This window comes from Heterodontus francisci, chromosome 1 (genome assembly GCF_036365525.1).
Source record: "Heterodontus francisci isolate sHetFra1 chromosome 1, sHetFra1.hap1, whole genome shotgun sequence".
Lineage (NCBI taxonomy): Eukaryota > Metazoa > Chordata > Chondrichthyes > Heterodontiformes > Heterodontidae > Heterodontus > Heterodontus francisci.
In genome coordinates this window covers 22159349-22173576 of record NC_090371.1, presented here as the reverse complement: position 1 = coordinate 22173576, position 14228 = coordinate 22159349, and positions in this window count along the sequence as shown.

Here is a 14228-nt window from a genome sequence, read left to right as displayed (position 1 = left end):
ACTGAACTATCTTCAGTTGTTTCATCAATGAAATTGCTTCAATAAATTGTCCATCTTAATGTCAGAAGTGGGGCTGCTTGCTGATAATTGCACAGTGTAAAGCCATCATCTCTATTCACTATTCTTCAGATAATGAAACATACAGCAAGACATGGACAACATCCAGGATTGAGCTAGAGTCAATTAACATTTGTGCCACACAAGTGCCAGGCAGTGACCATTTTCAACAAGAGCATCTAAGCATCTCCCTTTGATAGTCAAAGACACTTCCATCAGCAAATCCCCCCACCATCAACATCATGGGGGTCACCGTTAAACAGAGACTCAACTGAACCAGCCACGCAAATGCCATGGCTACTACAACAGTTCAGAGACTGGGTAGCCAGGTCCTCCCTTCTTGACACCCCAAAGCCTCTCCACCACCCTACTTAGCCCAAGTTAGGAGTGTGATGGAATACTCTCCACTTGCCTGGATGAGTGTAGCGCCAAAAATACTACAATGGGGAGGGGAAGGGGGAGGGGGACCCAAGATGAGGAAGCAGGAAAAATTGCAAGAAGGGTCAAGAAGAAAGGGAAAGATAAAAGAGAAAAACAGAGTAAATAAGTTATATTGTCAAACAGCCAGAGCTAGTTTGAGTCGTATGTATGCAGAAAATATGATGAAGAGAATTAGTGAGTTTGAGGTAAAATTGCAATGGAGGGTATGATATCCTAACAATAGCAGATATGTGGAAATGGAAATATTCAAACAGGAGATGATTAGGACTAATTCCCACAAGGAACAAAAGCTGGTTTGTCGGCTAAGCAAAGACATTAAAATTAAAAGGCAGGCACTGATCTTACAGCATTATGAAACCATTCAAAGAGCAATCCTATACAGCCAGTCCAACACTGGGTATGAAGAAAGACTGGCAAGGAATATAAAGGTAAAGGGGAAATGGTAAAATACTTTATTAACAAACAAAATACAAAATAATAGTTCAAGGAAGAGCGAGGCCAATTAGAGATGGCAAAAGCAAATCTTCTGATGGAGATTGAAGGAATGGCGGAGAAGCTAAGTGAGTACTTTGCCTTAGTTTTCATAGAAAGCAGCAATGAAAACATACAGGGGATGGGGGCGGAGAAATTAAATAGGATAAACATAAAAGTGGAAATAGCATTGAAAAAACAGAAAAGCCAATAGGCCTTGACAGTATCCTTTCCAGAATAGGACCAATAAGGACACAGTCGAAGCAACGACCACAACCTTTCAAACAGCCTGAAACATGGAGGTTGTGCCAAAGGACCAGGGGGTTGCCACTATTCAAAGAAAGAAATGGATAAACCAGCTAATCAGTCAGTCTAGCAGCAGTAACAGGCAAGTTTCTGAAGACCATGATACCTGGTAAAATTAACAGTCATCTAGAGAAACCCAGATTAATTAAAGACAGCCAGCATGGGTTTGCAAAAGTCATATCACTGACTGAGGACTTTTGAAAGTTCTTAATCATGGAATATTTTGGTAAAGTAAATACAGTGGATGTTATGTATATTGATTTTCAAAAGGTGTTTGATAAGTGTCGCCTAAAGGGTTAACTATGAAAGAAATGATTTATTCCATTCTCAAAGTAGGCTCGCTGTAATAAAAACAAAAAGTGCTGGAAATATTCAGCAGGTCTGGCAGCATCCAAGGAGAGAGCAGCAGAGTTAACATTTCAGGGCAGTGACCTTTGATCAGAATTGTTCTGATCAAAGGTCACTGACCTGAAACGTTAACTCTGCTCCTCTCTCCACAGATGCTGCCAGGCCTGCTGAGTATTTCCAGCACTTATTGTTTTTATTTCAGATTTCCAGCATCTGCAGTATTTTGCTTTTATTTTAGGCTCACTGTAATGTTGCCACTGAAGAGTCACAACATCTGCCTGTGCTCCTAGTGGAAACTCTTTGTTCTGCATTCCTTGGCAGCTGGACTTGGTTGGGAAATTTACTGCTCAGTAAGGAATTGAACCATAGCTGGCATCCTTTTTCGTTGCGCACACATTTTGTGCTGCGTCAGACAATGGCAACATGGGGACACTACAGTTGGGCTCAGGAGGAGGGATAAATTGAACACAGTGGAAATGTGTCTCTGGTCATTTAAAAGACTTGCATTTATACAGTGCCTTTCACCACCTCAAAAAGCTTTACAGCCAATGAAATACTTTTTCAACTGTTGTTATTACAATGTAGGAAACACTGCAGCTAGATCCCACAACCAGCAATGTTCCTGAGCTTGGTTGGGTCTTGCCTCTGAGTCAGAAGGTTTGAGCCCCACTCCAGAGATGAGCACAAAATCCCGACTGATCGGGAGTGCAAACTGCTGCAGGTGCTGTCTTTCAAAAGTGCTGTTAAACCGAGGCCCTCTCTTCCCTCTCAGGTGGACGTAAAGTATTCCACAGCATTATTTTGAAGAGCAGTGGAGCTCTCCCTGGTGTCATGGCCAATACTTACCCCTCAGCCAAGACAGATTAACTAGGCATTTATCACATCATTCTTTGAGGGACCTTGCTGTGTAAAGTTTGGTTTCTGTGGTTGCCTAAATTTAAACTGTGTCTACACTTCTAAAAATATTTAATTGGCAGTGAGGTCCTATAAGGTATTCCATGGATGTGAAAGGTGCTAAATAAATGTAAGTTTTGCTTTCTATCTAAAATACTGTCCTATTCATATATAAACTGGGCTAACCCTGTCTATATACCATTAAATGTACATGAATTGTGACAGGAACAGAATCAAGTGTCAGAAAGCCTGGAAGTGCCTTTAATTTGCTTATCCTGCAGTAGTGACTAGTTCCAGCCTTCTTTCAATGTCCATGAAGACTGCAGGGATGGCTTCTGAGGGACCAAGGGTAAGCCCCATAGTGAAGGCTCATAATATCTGTGGTGATCCTAGGACGTGAGTGCAGCAAAATGGTAAATTCCCACAGGAGAAACGCTTCCTAAGAAAATTTTGAAAATGATTAATTCTGGTAAATTGCAAGCACTTTGCTATTTCACAATTAATATCTTTTTAATCAAAAGAGGAAATATAATGTGACATTTGGATTTTCAACAAACCATCACTTCCTCAGAAGTCACCTCAACAGTTTCCCACATCCAAGCATCTCATGCTAATTCACAGGGGATCATGAACTACGGACTGTGCCCTCTTACCCAGATGTCTCAATTAAAAGTGGGAGAACACACTGAGAAAAAACACTAGGCTAAAAATTTGTTAAAACCCTTTTTCAGGCACAGGGGTCACAATTCGCCATCTGCCCTGGGAGGTCATTGCCCGGAATCTGGTGCCTGGGTACCTGGCTGCAGTGCCACAAGTTCAATGAACTCATGTGGATGGTCAATGTCAGTGAATGCATCTTCAAAGGACATCTCCCACCCATTAGACCACCAGCCTCTCATGTTGCTCAATGTATCACACCCCCATCACTCATCCATCAGCAGTCCCTAGCAGTCAGGACTCATGCGTAACATCCAGATACCCCAGCACACCTTCACACACATTCCAGCCCATGCTGCTTCCGCATACTTCCAGCTATTCAGCTGAGGCAAGCACATACCCAAACACAGTGCAACACAATCACTGAAATTCTGCCCTCTCTCTTGCAGGACTGTGTGGTCATAATTGGCATGAACAGAGCAGAATTGGTGGGGAACAAGGACAACTGCATCTCCTGAGTCCTCTGGAGGAGATGGTTCTCTGCCTCATGGGGTCGGCTGCGACACATGGCATTGGGCATCACGGTGAACATTAACTCCCAACTCACCACCATATGGCTATATGGCACAATGTGTGAGCTGCTGGTGTGACCATGGACCTCTTACTTTCCAACCCACCCCCCTTCCCTGATCCCAACCTTTCCCTTTCTGCTTTTTTGCTTTCATAAACCCAAGAACTGCCACCTGCCCAGTCCACAGCAGCCCCAGGAGGAAGAGAGGCATGCAACACGACACTACTGATGAACAGGCCCTTATCACTTGATCTGGCACTCGCAGACACCAGCTCAGATTGCAATTGCAAGTACCTTAGAGGCTAGTATAGGGTCGGAATCTGCACATGGTGAGTTACTGGGAATGAGTGGGCTGCAGCCAGGCTGGGGGAAAGGATAGTTCATTTGCCAGCTCACCAGAGGGCAAGGCCGCAGACTAGTTCTGTACAGGAGACTCGGATGAGGACTTTGAAGGGGTGGCATACAGTAGGACACTGATGAGGAGGCACGCTGAGATGCTGGGTGCATTGGCTAGCCTGCCAGAAAGCCTCCTGTGTCTGTCATGAAGCATGGAAGAGTCTCATCTCCAACTTGGCAGAGGACATTGCACAGAGTATGGAACCTACAATTTCCACCGTGGCCAACTCTGTAACAGCTCTAGCGGATCTAGCCATGGTACAGCATCTGGTGGCCACTGTCTCAGTTTCCACTGCAGCAAACGCAGAAGCCACCCATTACCTCAGCGCTGCAATAGAAGCCCAGATGGAGGTCATAAGATCCTTGCTTGCCGTCATGCAGGCTCAGACTGCTGCCATCATGGCTGCGGATCTCAGTGCTCAATGGAGTATGCAGGCTCTCAGGGCAGTCCAGCAATCTGTTCTCTAACAGATTACTAAGGTTGCTGAGACGACATCCTGGGGCAGTGGCAGCGGCTCCGTCCTGCTGTCCTCTCTCAGGAAAACACCCAAGTGTACACCCCAAGTGAGTTCCAGGATTTTGACCCAGCGACAGTGAAGGAAGGGTGATATAGTTCCAAGTCAGGCTGGTGTGTGGCTTGGAGGGGAACTTGCAGATGGTGGTGTTCCCATGCGTCTGCTACCCTCGTCCTTCTAGGTGGTCGAGGTTGTGTGTTTGGAAGGTGCTGTTGAAGGAGCCTTGGTGAGTTGCTGCAGTGCAACTTGTAGATGGTACACACTGCTGCCACTGTGCATCAGTGGTGAAGGAAGTGAATGCTGAAGGTAGTGGATGGGGTGCCAATCAAGCAGACTGCTTTGTCCTGGATGGTGTCGAGCTTCTTGAGTGTTACATGGTTTATGCTCCAGTTGGCACACATATACTGAAATGGTTTGCTTGTACATTGTGGACCATTATCTGATACAATCTCTTCTGGTGTACCAAAAAGACTAAATATAGCACTCATTGTACTCACTACAGATGTGCTCGATGTATCCCTCAACTGTCTGATGATTGGAAATTTTGAAACGTAATCTGTGATTAAGAGGAAATCGGCATCGTGAATGATGAACCAATCCAATGCAATCCTTAACCCGGAATGCAATGGGACCTCGTGAGTGTATAGCAGTTGCCTGTGCTGGTTTGGCTGATGTGTTTGGCACACCTCACACATCCTCAAAGTTCTCTCAATCTCATAGTTAATCCCAGGCCAGTACACAGTTTCCCTCACCAGGCCTTTCATTTGCTCTAAGTCCATGTGGCCCTGGTGCAATTTCAACAATATATCCTGATGAAGAGATTCAGGAATCAGCACTTTTCTTCCTTTAAATATTACTCCTCTTGAGATACCTAACTCATCCCTATACAGTCAAAAGGATCTTAGGTTGTCTTGAACCTTCTGTATTGTGTCAGCTCAAGGTCTACAGGGCTACAGTGTTACCTGCCCTCATCTATGTGTTTGAAACATGGAAACTGTACAACAGACATCTCAAAGCCCTGGAGAGATATCACCAGCGGTGCTTCTGGAAGATCCCGAAAATTGTGGGCAAGACAGGCGCTCCAATATCAGTGTCCTCTCTCATGTCAACTTCCCCAGTATCGTGACACTGGCCATGGCTAGTCAGTTACGGTGGGTAGGCCACAGCATCCACAGCATGCCTGACACAAGACTCCCAAAACAAGCTTTCTATTCCGAGCTCTGTCACTGCAAGAGGCTACCTGGATGTCAGAGGAAATGCTACAAGGATGTCCTTAAAGCCTCCCTGAAAAAATGTGACATCTCCACTGATTTGTGGGAATCTCTTGCCCGAGACCACCCAAAATGGAGAAGAAGCATCTGTGAAGGTGCTGGCCAGTGCGAACAACATCAACCTGCCCAGGCAGTGACCAAGTGCAAACAGCGGAAGGAGTGTTTGGAAACTTGAGCATCCCATTCACTCGCCTCACCAAACACCACCTGCTCAACCTGTTGCAGAATGTGCAGATCCAGAATTGGACTATTCGGTCACCCAAGGACCCAGACCCTGGAGTGGAAGAAAGTCATCCTCGTTCCCGAAGGACTGCCTAAAAAGGTAGCGTATCAGGCCAACCATCGACAATAACTCAGCACAATGCCTTCAACAGTGGAACTTTGGCAGTTTTTGTTTCTCTGAGCTGGCTGCACTTGTGCTATCCAAAGCTCAGCAAGTCAACATTAAGTATGTCTTTGACCTCTATATCCATACTGGCAACTTGCAGGTCTAATGAAATATCTGGCGTTTTCTTCTGATTTGGCAATTGGCTCAATGTGTCTGACGTACTCATCCTGTTTCCTGGTTTCGACATAGACATAGAGAGATACAGCACTGAAACAGGCCCTTTGGCCCACCAAGTCTGTGCCAACCAGTAACCACCCATTTATACTACTCCTACATTGATCCCATATTCCCATCATTCTCCTACCACTTATCTACACTAGAGGCAATTTACAATGGCCAATTTACCTATGAACCTGCAAATCTTTGGCTGTGGGAGGAAACCAGAGCACCCGGCAGAAACCCACGTGGTCACAGGGAGAACTTGCAAACTCCGCACAGGCAGTACCCAGAACTGAACCCAGGTCGCTGGAGCTGTGAGGCTGCGGTGCTAACCACTGCGCCGCCCTGGTTTATAACAGACTTCACAGTCAGCCCCTTGGATTTTGACTAGTAACGTTTGTAATCTAGGTGGTGCATTTGTCAGAGGTCTATGCCATATAATTTCCAACGGCTTGTGATCAGTTTCCACAATGAACCGCTTACCAAAAAGGTAGGTGTGCAACTTCATAATGCCAAACACTGGAGCAAGTGTCTCATTCTCTATGTTCAAGTAATTGGCTTACATTGGTGACAGACTACTTTGAACCAAATGCTATAGCTTTCCGTTCCTGCATAAGGCAAGCCCTTTCTGCGATGACTCAACCTCTCAGACTGTTTCTTTTCTTGGGTCGTACCATTGAGGAAGACTTGTCCTCTCTGACTATGACTGTTTAAGTAATTCAAATACATGTTGGTGGTCCTCTTGCCACACGAATGGAACACCTTTTCTTAGCAGTTCTCTCAATGACAATGCTCTCTTGGCAAAGTTGGGTAAATAGGGTGCGAAGAAATTGCATAACCCTAGGCATTGTTGCAAATCTTCTTTGTCTTAGGGTGTGGGCAAAGATTGGAAATCTTCTATTTTGCTTGGATCGGAACATATCCCTGTGTTAGATCGAACTAAAAGATGTGGCTTATATTTATTGCACAAGTTTTGCTGTTAAAAGTAAAACCTTCTCTTCTAGCCCTTTCTATCAACGTATGCAGATTTTGATCATGCTCTTCCTTAGTGGTACCCATGACTGCAATGTCCTCCGCCTTCCAAAGGCAACCTGGAACATTTTTGTAATCCTGTCCATATGCTGCTGGAATAGATCTTGACTTAATGTTGACAGGCAGGCCTGCATTGCAAACCTCTCCCAAATGCCATTTGAAATACCTACCTGTCCCTCCCGCTCAAAAGACAGGCAGACACGCATGCAGTCTGTAAAGATTTTAATCAAGTTATGAGGGCAAGCATTTGGTCTGGCTTAGTTGGAGGTCGCAAGGAGCTAGTCAGAAATCATATTATTTAGTGAAGGAAGATGACGTACTGATGTGGGGAAGTATAGTGGGTTCAATATTTTTGTATTACACAGACAAGTCACACTAACTGGTTTATGAGTCAATCATAATCACTACTCTATATGTTCACTAGCTGTGAAATTTAAATAGCTTAACAATTTGTATCTGCCTTAATCTGAACAGGGAGTTGCTGTCCATTGAAAGATATTTGCTCTTGCTAAGTGGGCAATACTGGTAAGGCCACATTTATTGCCCATCCCCAGATGTAGAAGTGATTATGGGACTTTGCCTTGAACTGTTACAAATTCTCATTAAAGAAATAACATCATCAGAGCGTTAAGTTGGGAATTCCAGGCTATTGACGCTGCGGAGATGAAGTAACTGCGATTCGTCTCCAAGTCAGAATGATGTATGATTTGGAGAAAATGCTATTCCCACAGCATTGCTGCTCATCCCTGTTGGTAGCAGAGATCTTATGGCAGGTGATGGCAAAGGAACTTCGGTAAGTTCCTGCAGTGCATAAAACATCCATGGTGTCCTAATGAGGGAGAAGATAGATAGTAGCAGGGTGCTGTAGGTGAAGTGCTTGGTCGCAGATGAGTTTGAGCTTCTTCAGTTTTGCTGCAGCCATTCATGCAAGTGCTTTACATCACACTTGTAGATTGTGGAAAGGTTTTGAGGTGGAAGGAATTGAACCATTTGTTGCAGCAATTAGGTTGGACATTCTGCATCATAGCTACTGCTGGAATGATTAAGTGCCTGGTCAATGGTGAGCCCCAAGGCAATGATGGTGAGGAACTCAGCAATGGTAATGTCACTGAAGGCGGGGAAGATAGCCAGATATGCTCATATCAGAAATCGTCATTAGCTGACACCAAGAAACATAGATATACGACACAGGTGGTGGTCATTTGGCCTATCATGTCTGTGCTGACCAAAAAAGAACTATCCAGCCTAATCCTACCTTCCAGCTTTTGATCCATAACCCTCTAGGTTACGGCACCTCAAGTGCATATCCAAGTATTTTTTAAAATGTGATGAGCATTTCTGCCGCACCCAACCTTTCCGGCAGTGAGCTTCAGACCCCCCGCCACCTTCTGTATGAAAAATTACTCAACTCGTCTCGAATCCTTCCATCAACTACTTTAAATCTATGCCTTCTGGTTATTGACCTCTCTGCTGACTAATATAGATCCTTCCTATCCACTCGATCTGGGCTCCTCATAAATCTCCTGAACCTCCTCTGATCCAAAGAAAACAAACTCATCCTATCCAATCTTTCCTCTTGTTAAAATTCTCCATTCCTGGCAACATCCAAGGTCCATCTGTGCCTCTAAACTTTTCAGAATCCTATCATTTACTGTGTATTCCCTTGTCTCGTTTGTTCTTCCCAAATGCATTACTTCACACTTCTTCAGATTGAATTCCATTTACCAATTTTCTGCCCACCTGACCAGTCCATTACTAGATTCCTGCAGTTAACAGCTTTCTTCCGCACTATAAACCAGACAGCCAATTTTCATATCATCTGCAAACTTAATTTTGCCCCCTACATTTAAGTCTAAATCATTGATACATACCATGAACAGCAAGGGGCCCAGTACTGAGCCCTGCAGAACCCTACTGGAAACAAGCCCTGTAGTAAAAAAAAAAACCTGTCGATCATAACCCTTTGCTTCCTGCCACTGAGCCATTTTAAATCCAACTTGCCACTTTCTCAGATCTCATGAACTTTAAATTTACTCATTATTTCAGCATGTGAGACATCGTCAAAAGCCTTGTTAAAATTAATTTAGACTACATCAAATGTGCTACCTTCATCAAGACTCCTTGTTACCTCCTCAAAAAAAAATTCAATTTAGTCAGATATGACATTCCCTTGAGAAATCCATGCTGACCGTTGTTACGACCAGATGAGAAAGGTGTTTAAAGTCATAGAGTCGTACAGCATAGAAACAGGCCCTTCAGCCCACCGCATCCATGCCGACCATAATGCCTATCAATACTAATCCCACTTGCCTGCATTAATTCCATATCCCTCTATGCCTTGCTTATTCAAGTACCTGTCCAGATGCCTCTTAAATGTCGCTACTGTTCCTGCCTCCACCACCTCCTCAGGCAGCTCATTCCAGACACCCACTATTCTTTGTGTGAAAAACTTACCCCTTTGATTCCCTTTAAACCTCTTCCCTCTCACCTTAAATCTATGCCCTCTACTTTTAGTCACCCCTACCTTGGGAAACAGACTCTGGCTATCTACCCTATCTATGCCTCTCATAATTTTATATACCTCTATCATGTCCCCTCTCAGCCTCCTTCGCTCCAGGGAGAACAGACCCAGTCTATCCAATCTCTCTTCATAACTCAAGCCCTCCAAACCAGGCAACATCCTTGTGAAGCTTTTCTGCACCCTCTCTAGCTTAATCACATCTTTCCTGTAGTGCGGCGACCAGAACTGCACACAGTACTCCAAATGCGGCCTAACCAACGTTGAAGTACAACTGTAACATAACGTCCCAACTCTTGTACTCAATGCCTCGGCAAGCATGCCATACGCCTTCTTCACCACCCTGTCTACCTGTGTTGCCACTTTCAGGGAACTATGTACTTGCACCCCAAGGTCTCTCTGCTCAACAACACTCCCCAGGGCCCTGCCATACACTGTATATGTCCTGCCTTGGTTTAACTTCCCAAAATGCATCACTTCACACTTGGCTGCGTTAAATTCCATTTGCCACTCCCTTGCCCACTTTCCCAGTTGATCAATATCCTGTTGTAACCTGAGACAACCTTCACTGTCCACTATACCACCAATTTTGGTGTCATCTGAAAACTTACTAATCATGCCCCTTACATTCACATCCAAGTCATTAATATATATGACAAACAACAGAGGGCCCACATCACTGCTCATTGGCTTCCAATCTGAAAAACAACCCTCCACTACCACCCTCTGCCTCCAATCACCAAGCCAATTTTGTATCCAATTTGCCAGCTCACCCTGGATCCCATGTGTTCGAACCATCTAGACCATGTGGGACCTTGTCAAAGGTCTTGCTAAAGTCCATGTAGACAACGTCCATCGTCCTGCCCTCGTCAATCCTCTTGGTCACTTCCTCGAAAAATTCAATCAAATTCGTGAGACATGATTTCCCACGCACAAAGCCATGCTGACTATCCCTAATCAGATCATGCCTTTCCAGATGCATATAAATCCTGTCTCTCAGAATCCCTTCCAATAACTTTCCCACCACTGATGTAAGTCTCACCGGCCTGTAGTTCCTGGTTTATCCCTGCTGCCCTTCTTAAATAAAGGCACAACATTAACAATCCTCCAGTCTTCCGGTACCTCACCCGTGGCTAATGATGATACAAAAATCTTTGCCAGGGCTCCAGCAATCTCCTCCCTTGCTTCCCATAGCATCCTAGGATACACCTGGTCAGGCCCTGGGGATTTATCCACCTTAATGCGCTTCAAAACCTCCAACACCTCCTCCTTTGTAATGTTGATATGCTCCAGGATATCGGTGTTCCCTCCCTTGAACTCACAAGCTTCCATGACCTTCTCCACGGTAAATACAGACGAGAAATATTCATTTAAGACCTCCCCCATTTCCCGTGGCTCCGCTCATAGATTGCCACACTGATCCTTAAGGGGATCTACTCTCTCCCTAGCTACCCTTTTACTCTTAATATACTTATAGGATTTTTTAGGATTCTCCTTTATCTTATCTCCCAGGGAAATCTCATGGCCCCTTTTTGCCCTCCTAATTTCCTTCTTAAGTGTCGTCCTACATCCCCTATACTCCTCGAGCGCCTCGCTCGATCCCAGCTGCCTATACCTGACATATGCCTCCTTCTTTGTCCTGACCAGACCCTCCATATCCCTCGTCAACAAAGGTTCCCTGAACTTGCCAGCCTTGCCCTTCCATTTAACAGGAACATGCCGGCCCTGAACTCTTCCTATCTTACTTTTAAAAGCCTCCCACATGCCAGACGTCCCTTTACCGGTAAACAGCCTCTCCCATTCAACTTTTGAGAGTTCCTGTCTGATGCCATCGAAATTAGCCTTCCCCAATTTCGGACTTCAACCTGAGGACCAGTCTTATCCTTTTCCATAACTATCTTGAAGCTATTAAGAGTTATGGTCACTGGTCCCAATGTGCTCCCCCACTGACACATCAACCACCTGCCCATCCTCATTACCTAAGAGGAGGTCGAGTGTAGCCCCTTCTCTAGTAGGGCCATCCACATACTGCTTCAGAAAACTATCCTGGACACACTTAACAAATTCTTCCCCATCTGATCCCTTAGCACTAAAGCAGTCCCAGTCAATATTAGGGAAGTTAAAATCACCTACTATTACAGCCCTATAATTCTTACACCTATCTGTGATTTCCCTACATATATGCTCCTCCAATTCCCTCTGACTATTGGGGGTCCTATAGTATAATCCCATCAAAGTGATCACCGCTTTCTTATTTTTAAGTTCTACCCATATGGCCTCACTGGACATTCCCCCCGGGATATCCTCTCTAAGTACTGCTGTGATGTCCTCCCTAATCAATAGTGCAATTCCCCCTCCTCTCTTACCTCCACCTCTGTCACGCCGGAAAGATCGGTACCCCGGAACATTGAGCTGCCAGTCCTGCCCATCCCTCAACCACGTTTCCGTAATAGCTATAATATCACAATCCCATGTACCGATCCATGCTCTGAGTTCATTTGGCTTACCTGTAAGGCTTCTTGCATTAAGATAAATGCAGTTTCGCCAACCAGACCTTCCACGCTCCCTGCCCTGCCCGGCCTGTCTACTGGACTTGCTTGCTTTAACCTCTACATTTGCCTCAACTATCTCATCGGAGAGACTACTACTTTGGGTCCCACCCCCCCCCGCAAGACTAGCTTAAATCCTCCCTCGTGCTAGCAAACCTCCCCACAAGGATATTGGTCCCCTTCCAGTTTAGATGCAACCCGCCCTTCTTGTACAGGTCACCTCTGCACTAGAAGAGATCCATTGATCCAAGTAGCTGAAGCCCTCCCGCCTACACCAGCTCTTCAGCCATGTATTCATTTGCCTAACCCTCCTATTCCTACCCTCACTAGCATGTGGCACAGGGAGTAATCCTGAGATTACAACCCTAGAGGTTCTGCTTTTTCACCTTCTGCCTAACTCCCTATATTCACTTTGCAGGACCTCATCTCTTTTACTGCCTATGTCATTACTACCAATATGGACCACGACCTCGGCTGCTTACCGCTTACCCTCCCCTTTCAGAATGTCCTGCAACCGCTCCGAGACATCCTTGACCCTAGCACCAGGGAGGCAACATACCATCCTGGAGTCTCATTTGTGGCCACAGAAACACCTATCTGCACCCCTTATGATAGAATCTCCTATCACTATAGCTCTTCCAATCCTTTTCCTCCCCTGCTGTGCAGCAGAGCCCTCCGTGGTGCCATGAACTTGGCTGTTGCTGCTTTCCCCTGGGAGGTCATCCCCCCAACAGTCTCCAAAGCGGTATATCTGTTTGAGAGGGGGATAGCCACAGGGGACTCCTGCACTACCTGCCTGCGCCTACTACTCCGTCTGGTGCGTCCCTCTCAGCCTTCACCTGGTCTTACTGTAACAGGGTTTGAATTTTAAACACAGTGTTTTGAGCTCCCCCTTGGGAATCCTTGTTTACCACTTTCCAATTATAAGGCAAAGAAATGAGCACAAACAGGCTTTCTTAGGTTTACAGAAGAAAAGCAAAATTTATTAAACTTAAACTAAAAACTCTAATTCGGCTAATGCCTACGGATACACACTGCACCCCACGCTAGCATGCATACGTGATACACATATGCAAATAGAGACAGAAAGGAGAAAAATAAAGTGGAAAGGTTTGATGCAATCTCTGAAAAGTTTGTTACAGTTCTTCAAGCTCACTGTAGAGTCCTTTTGTAGGTTGATCTCACTTTTTGTTGGGGCCCAGTATTCTTCTTAAACCTTGTTCACTGTAGGAGACTTTTCTCTCTTGGGGTTCATGTCTTCAGTGGTTTTCAGTTCCATGAGAACGAGATGGGAGCAGGCAGGAGATGGGTCTTCTCAGCCCAGAAGCAAACAGCTTTCTGAGTTCAAATTTTCTGTGGCGAATTGAAGAAAAAACTCAGGTGGCCCAGCAGGTGAGTCATGTGACTAGCTGGTGTGACCATGTCCATTTGTGTATTCGGCCATCTTAGCAGTCAACCTGGAATGCTAGCTCCTCCACCTTCAACGTCTGGTAATCAAAAGTCCATTGTGGATTGAATGTGCCAGGAAATGGTCTTTTGTCCCTTTTAAGCACTGTCCGTAAGTATGCAAATTTCTTTCCAGTCAAGGGTCTGGTGTTTTTTGAAAAAAACAATTCCTTTCTTTACTCCAGTAACAGTTTAAAATCAATGTTAAT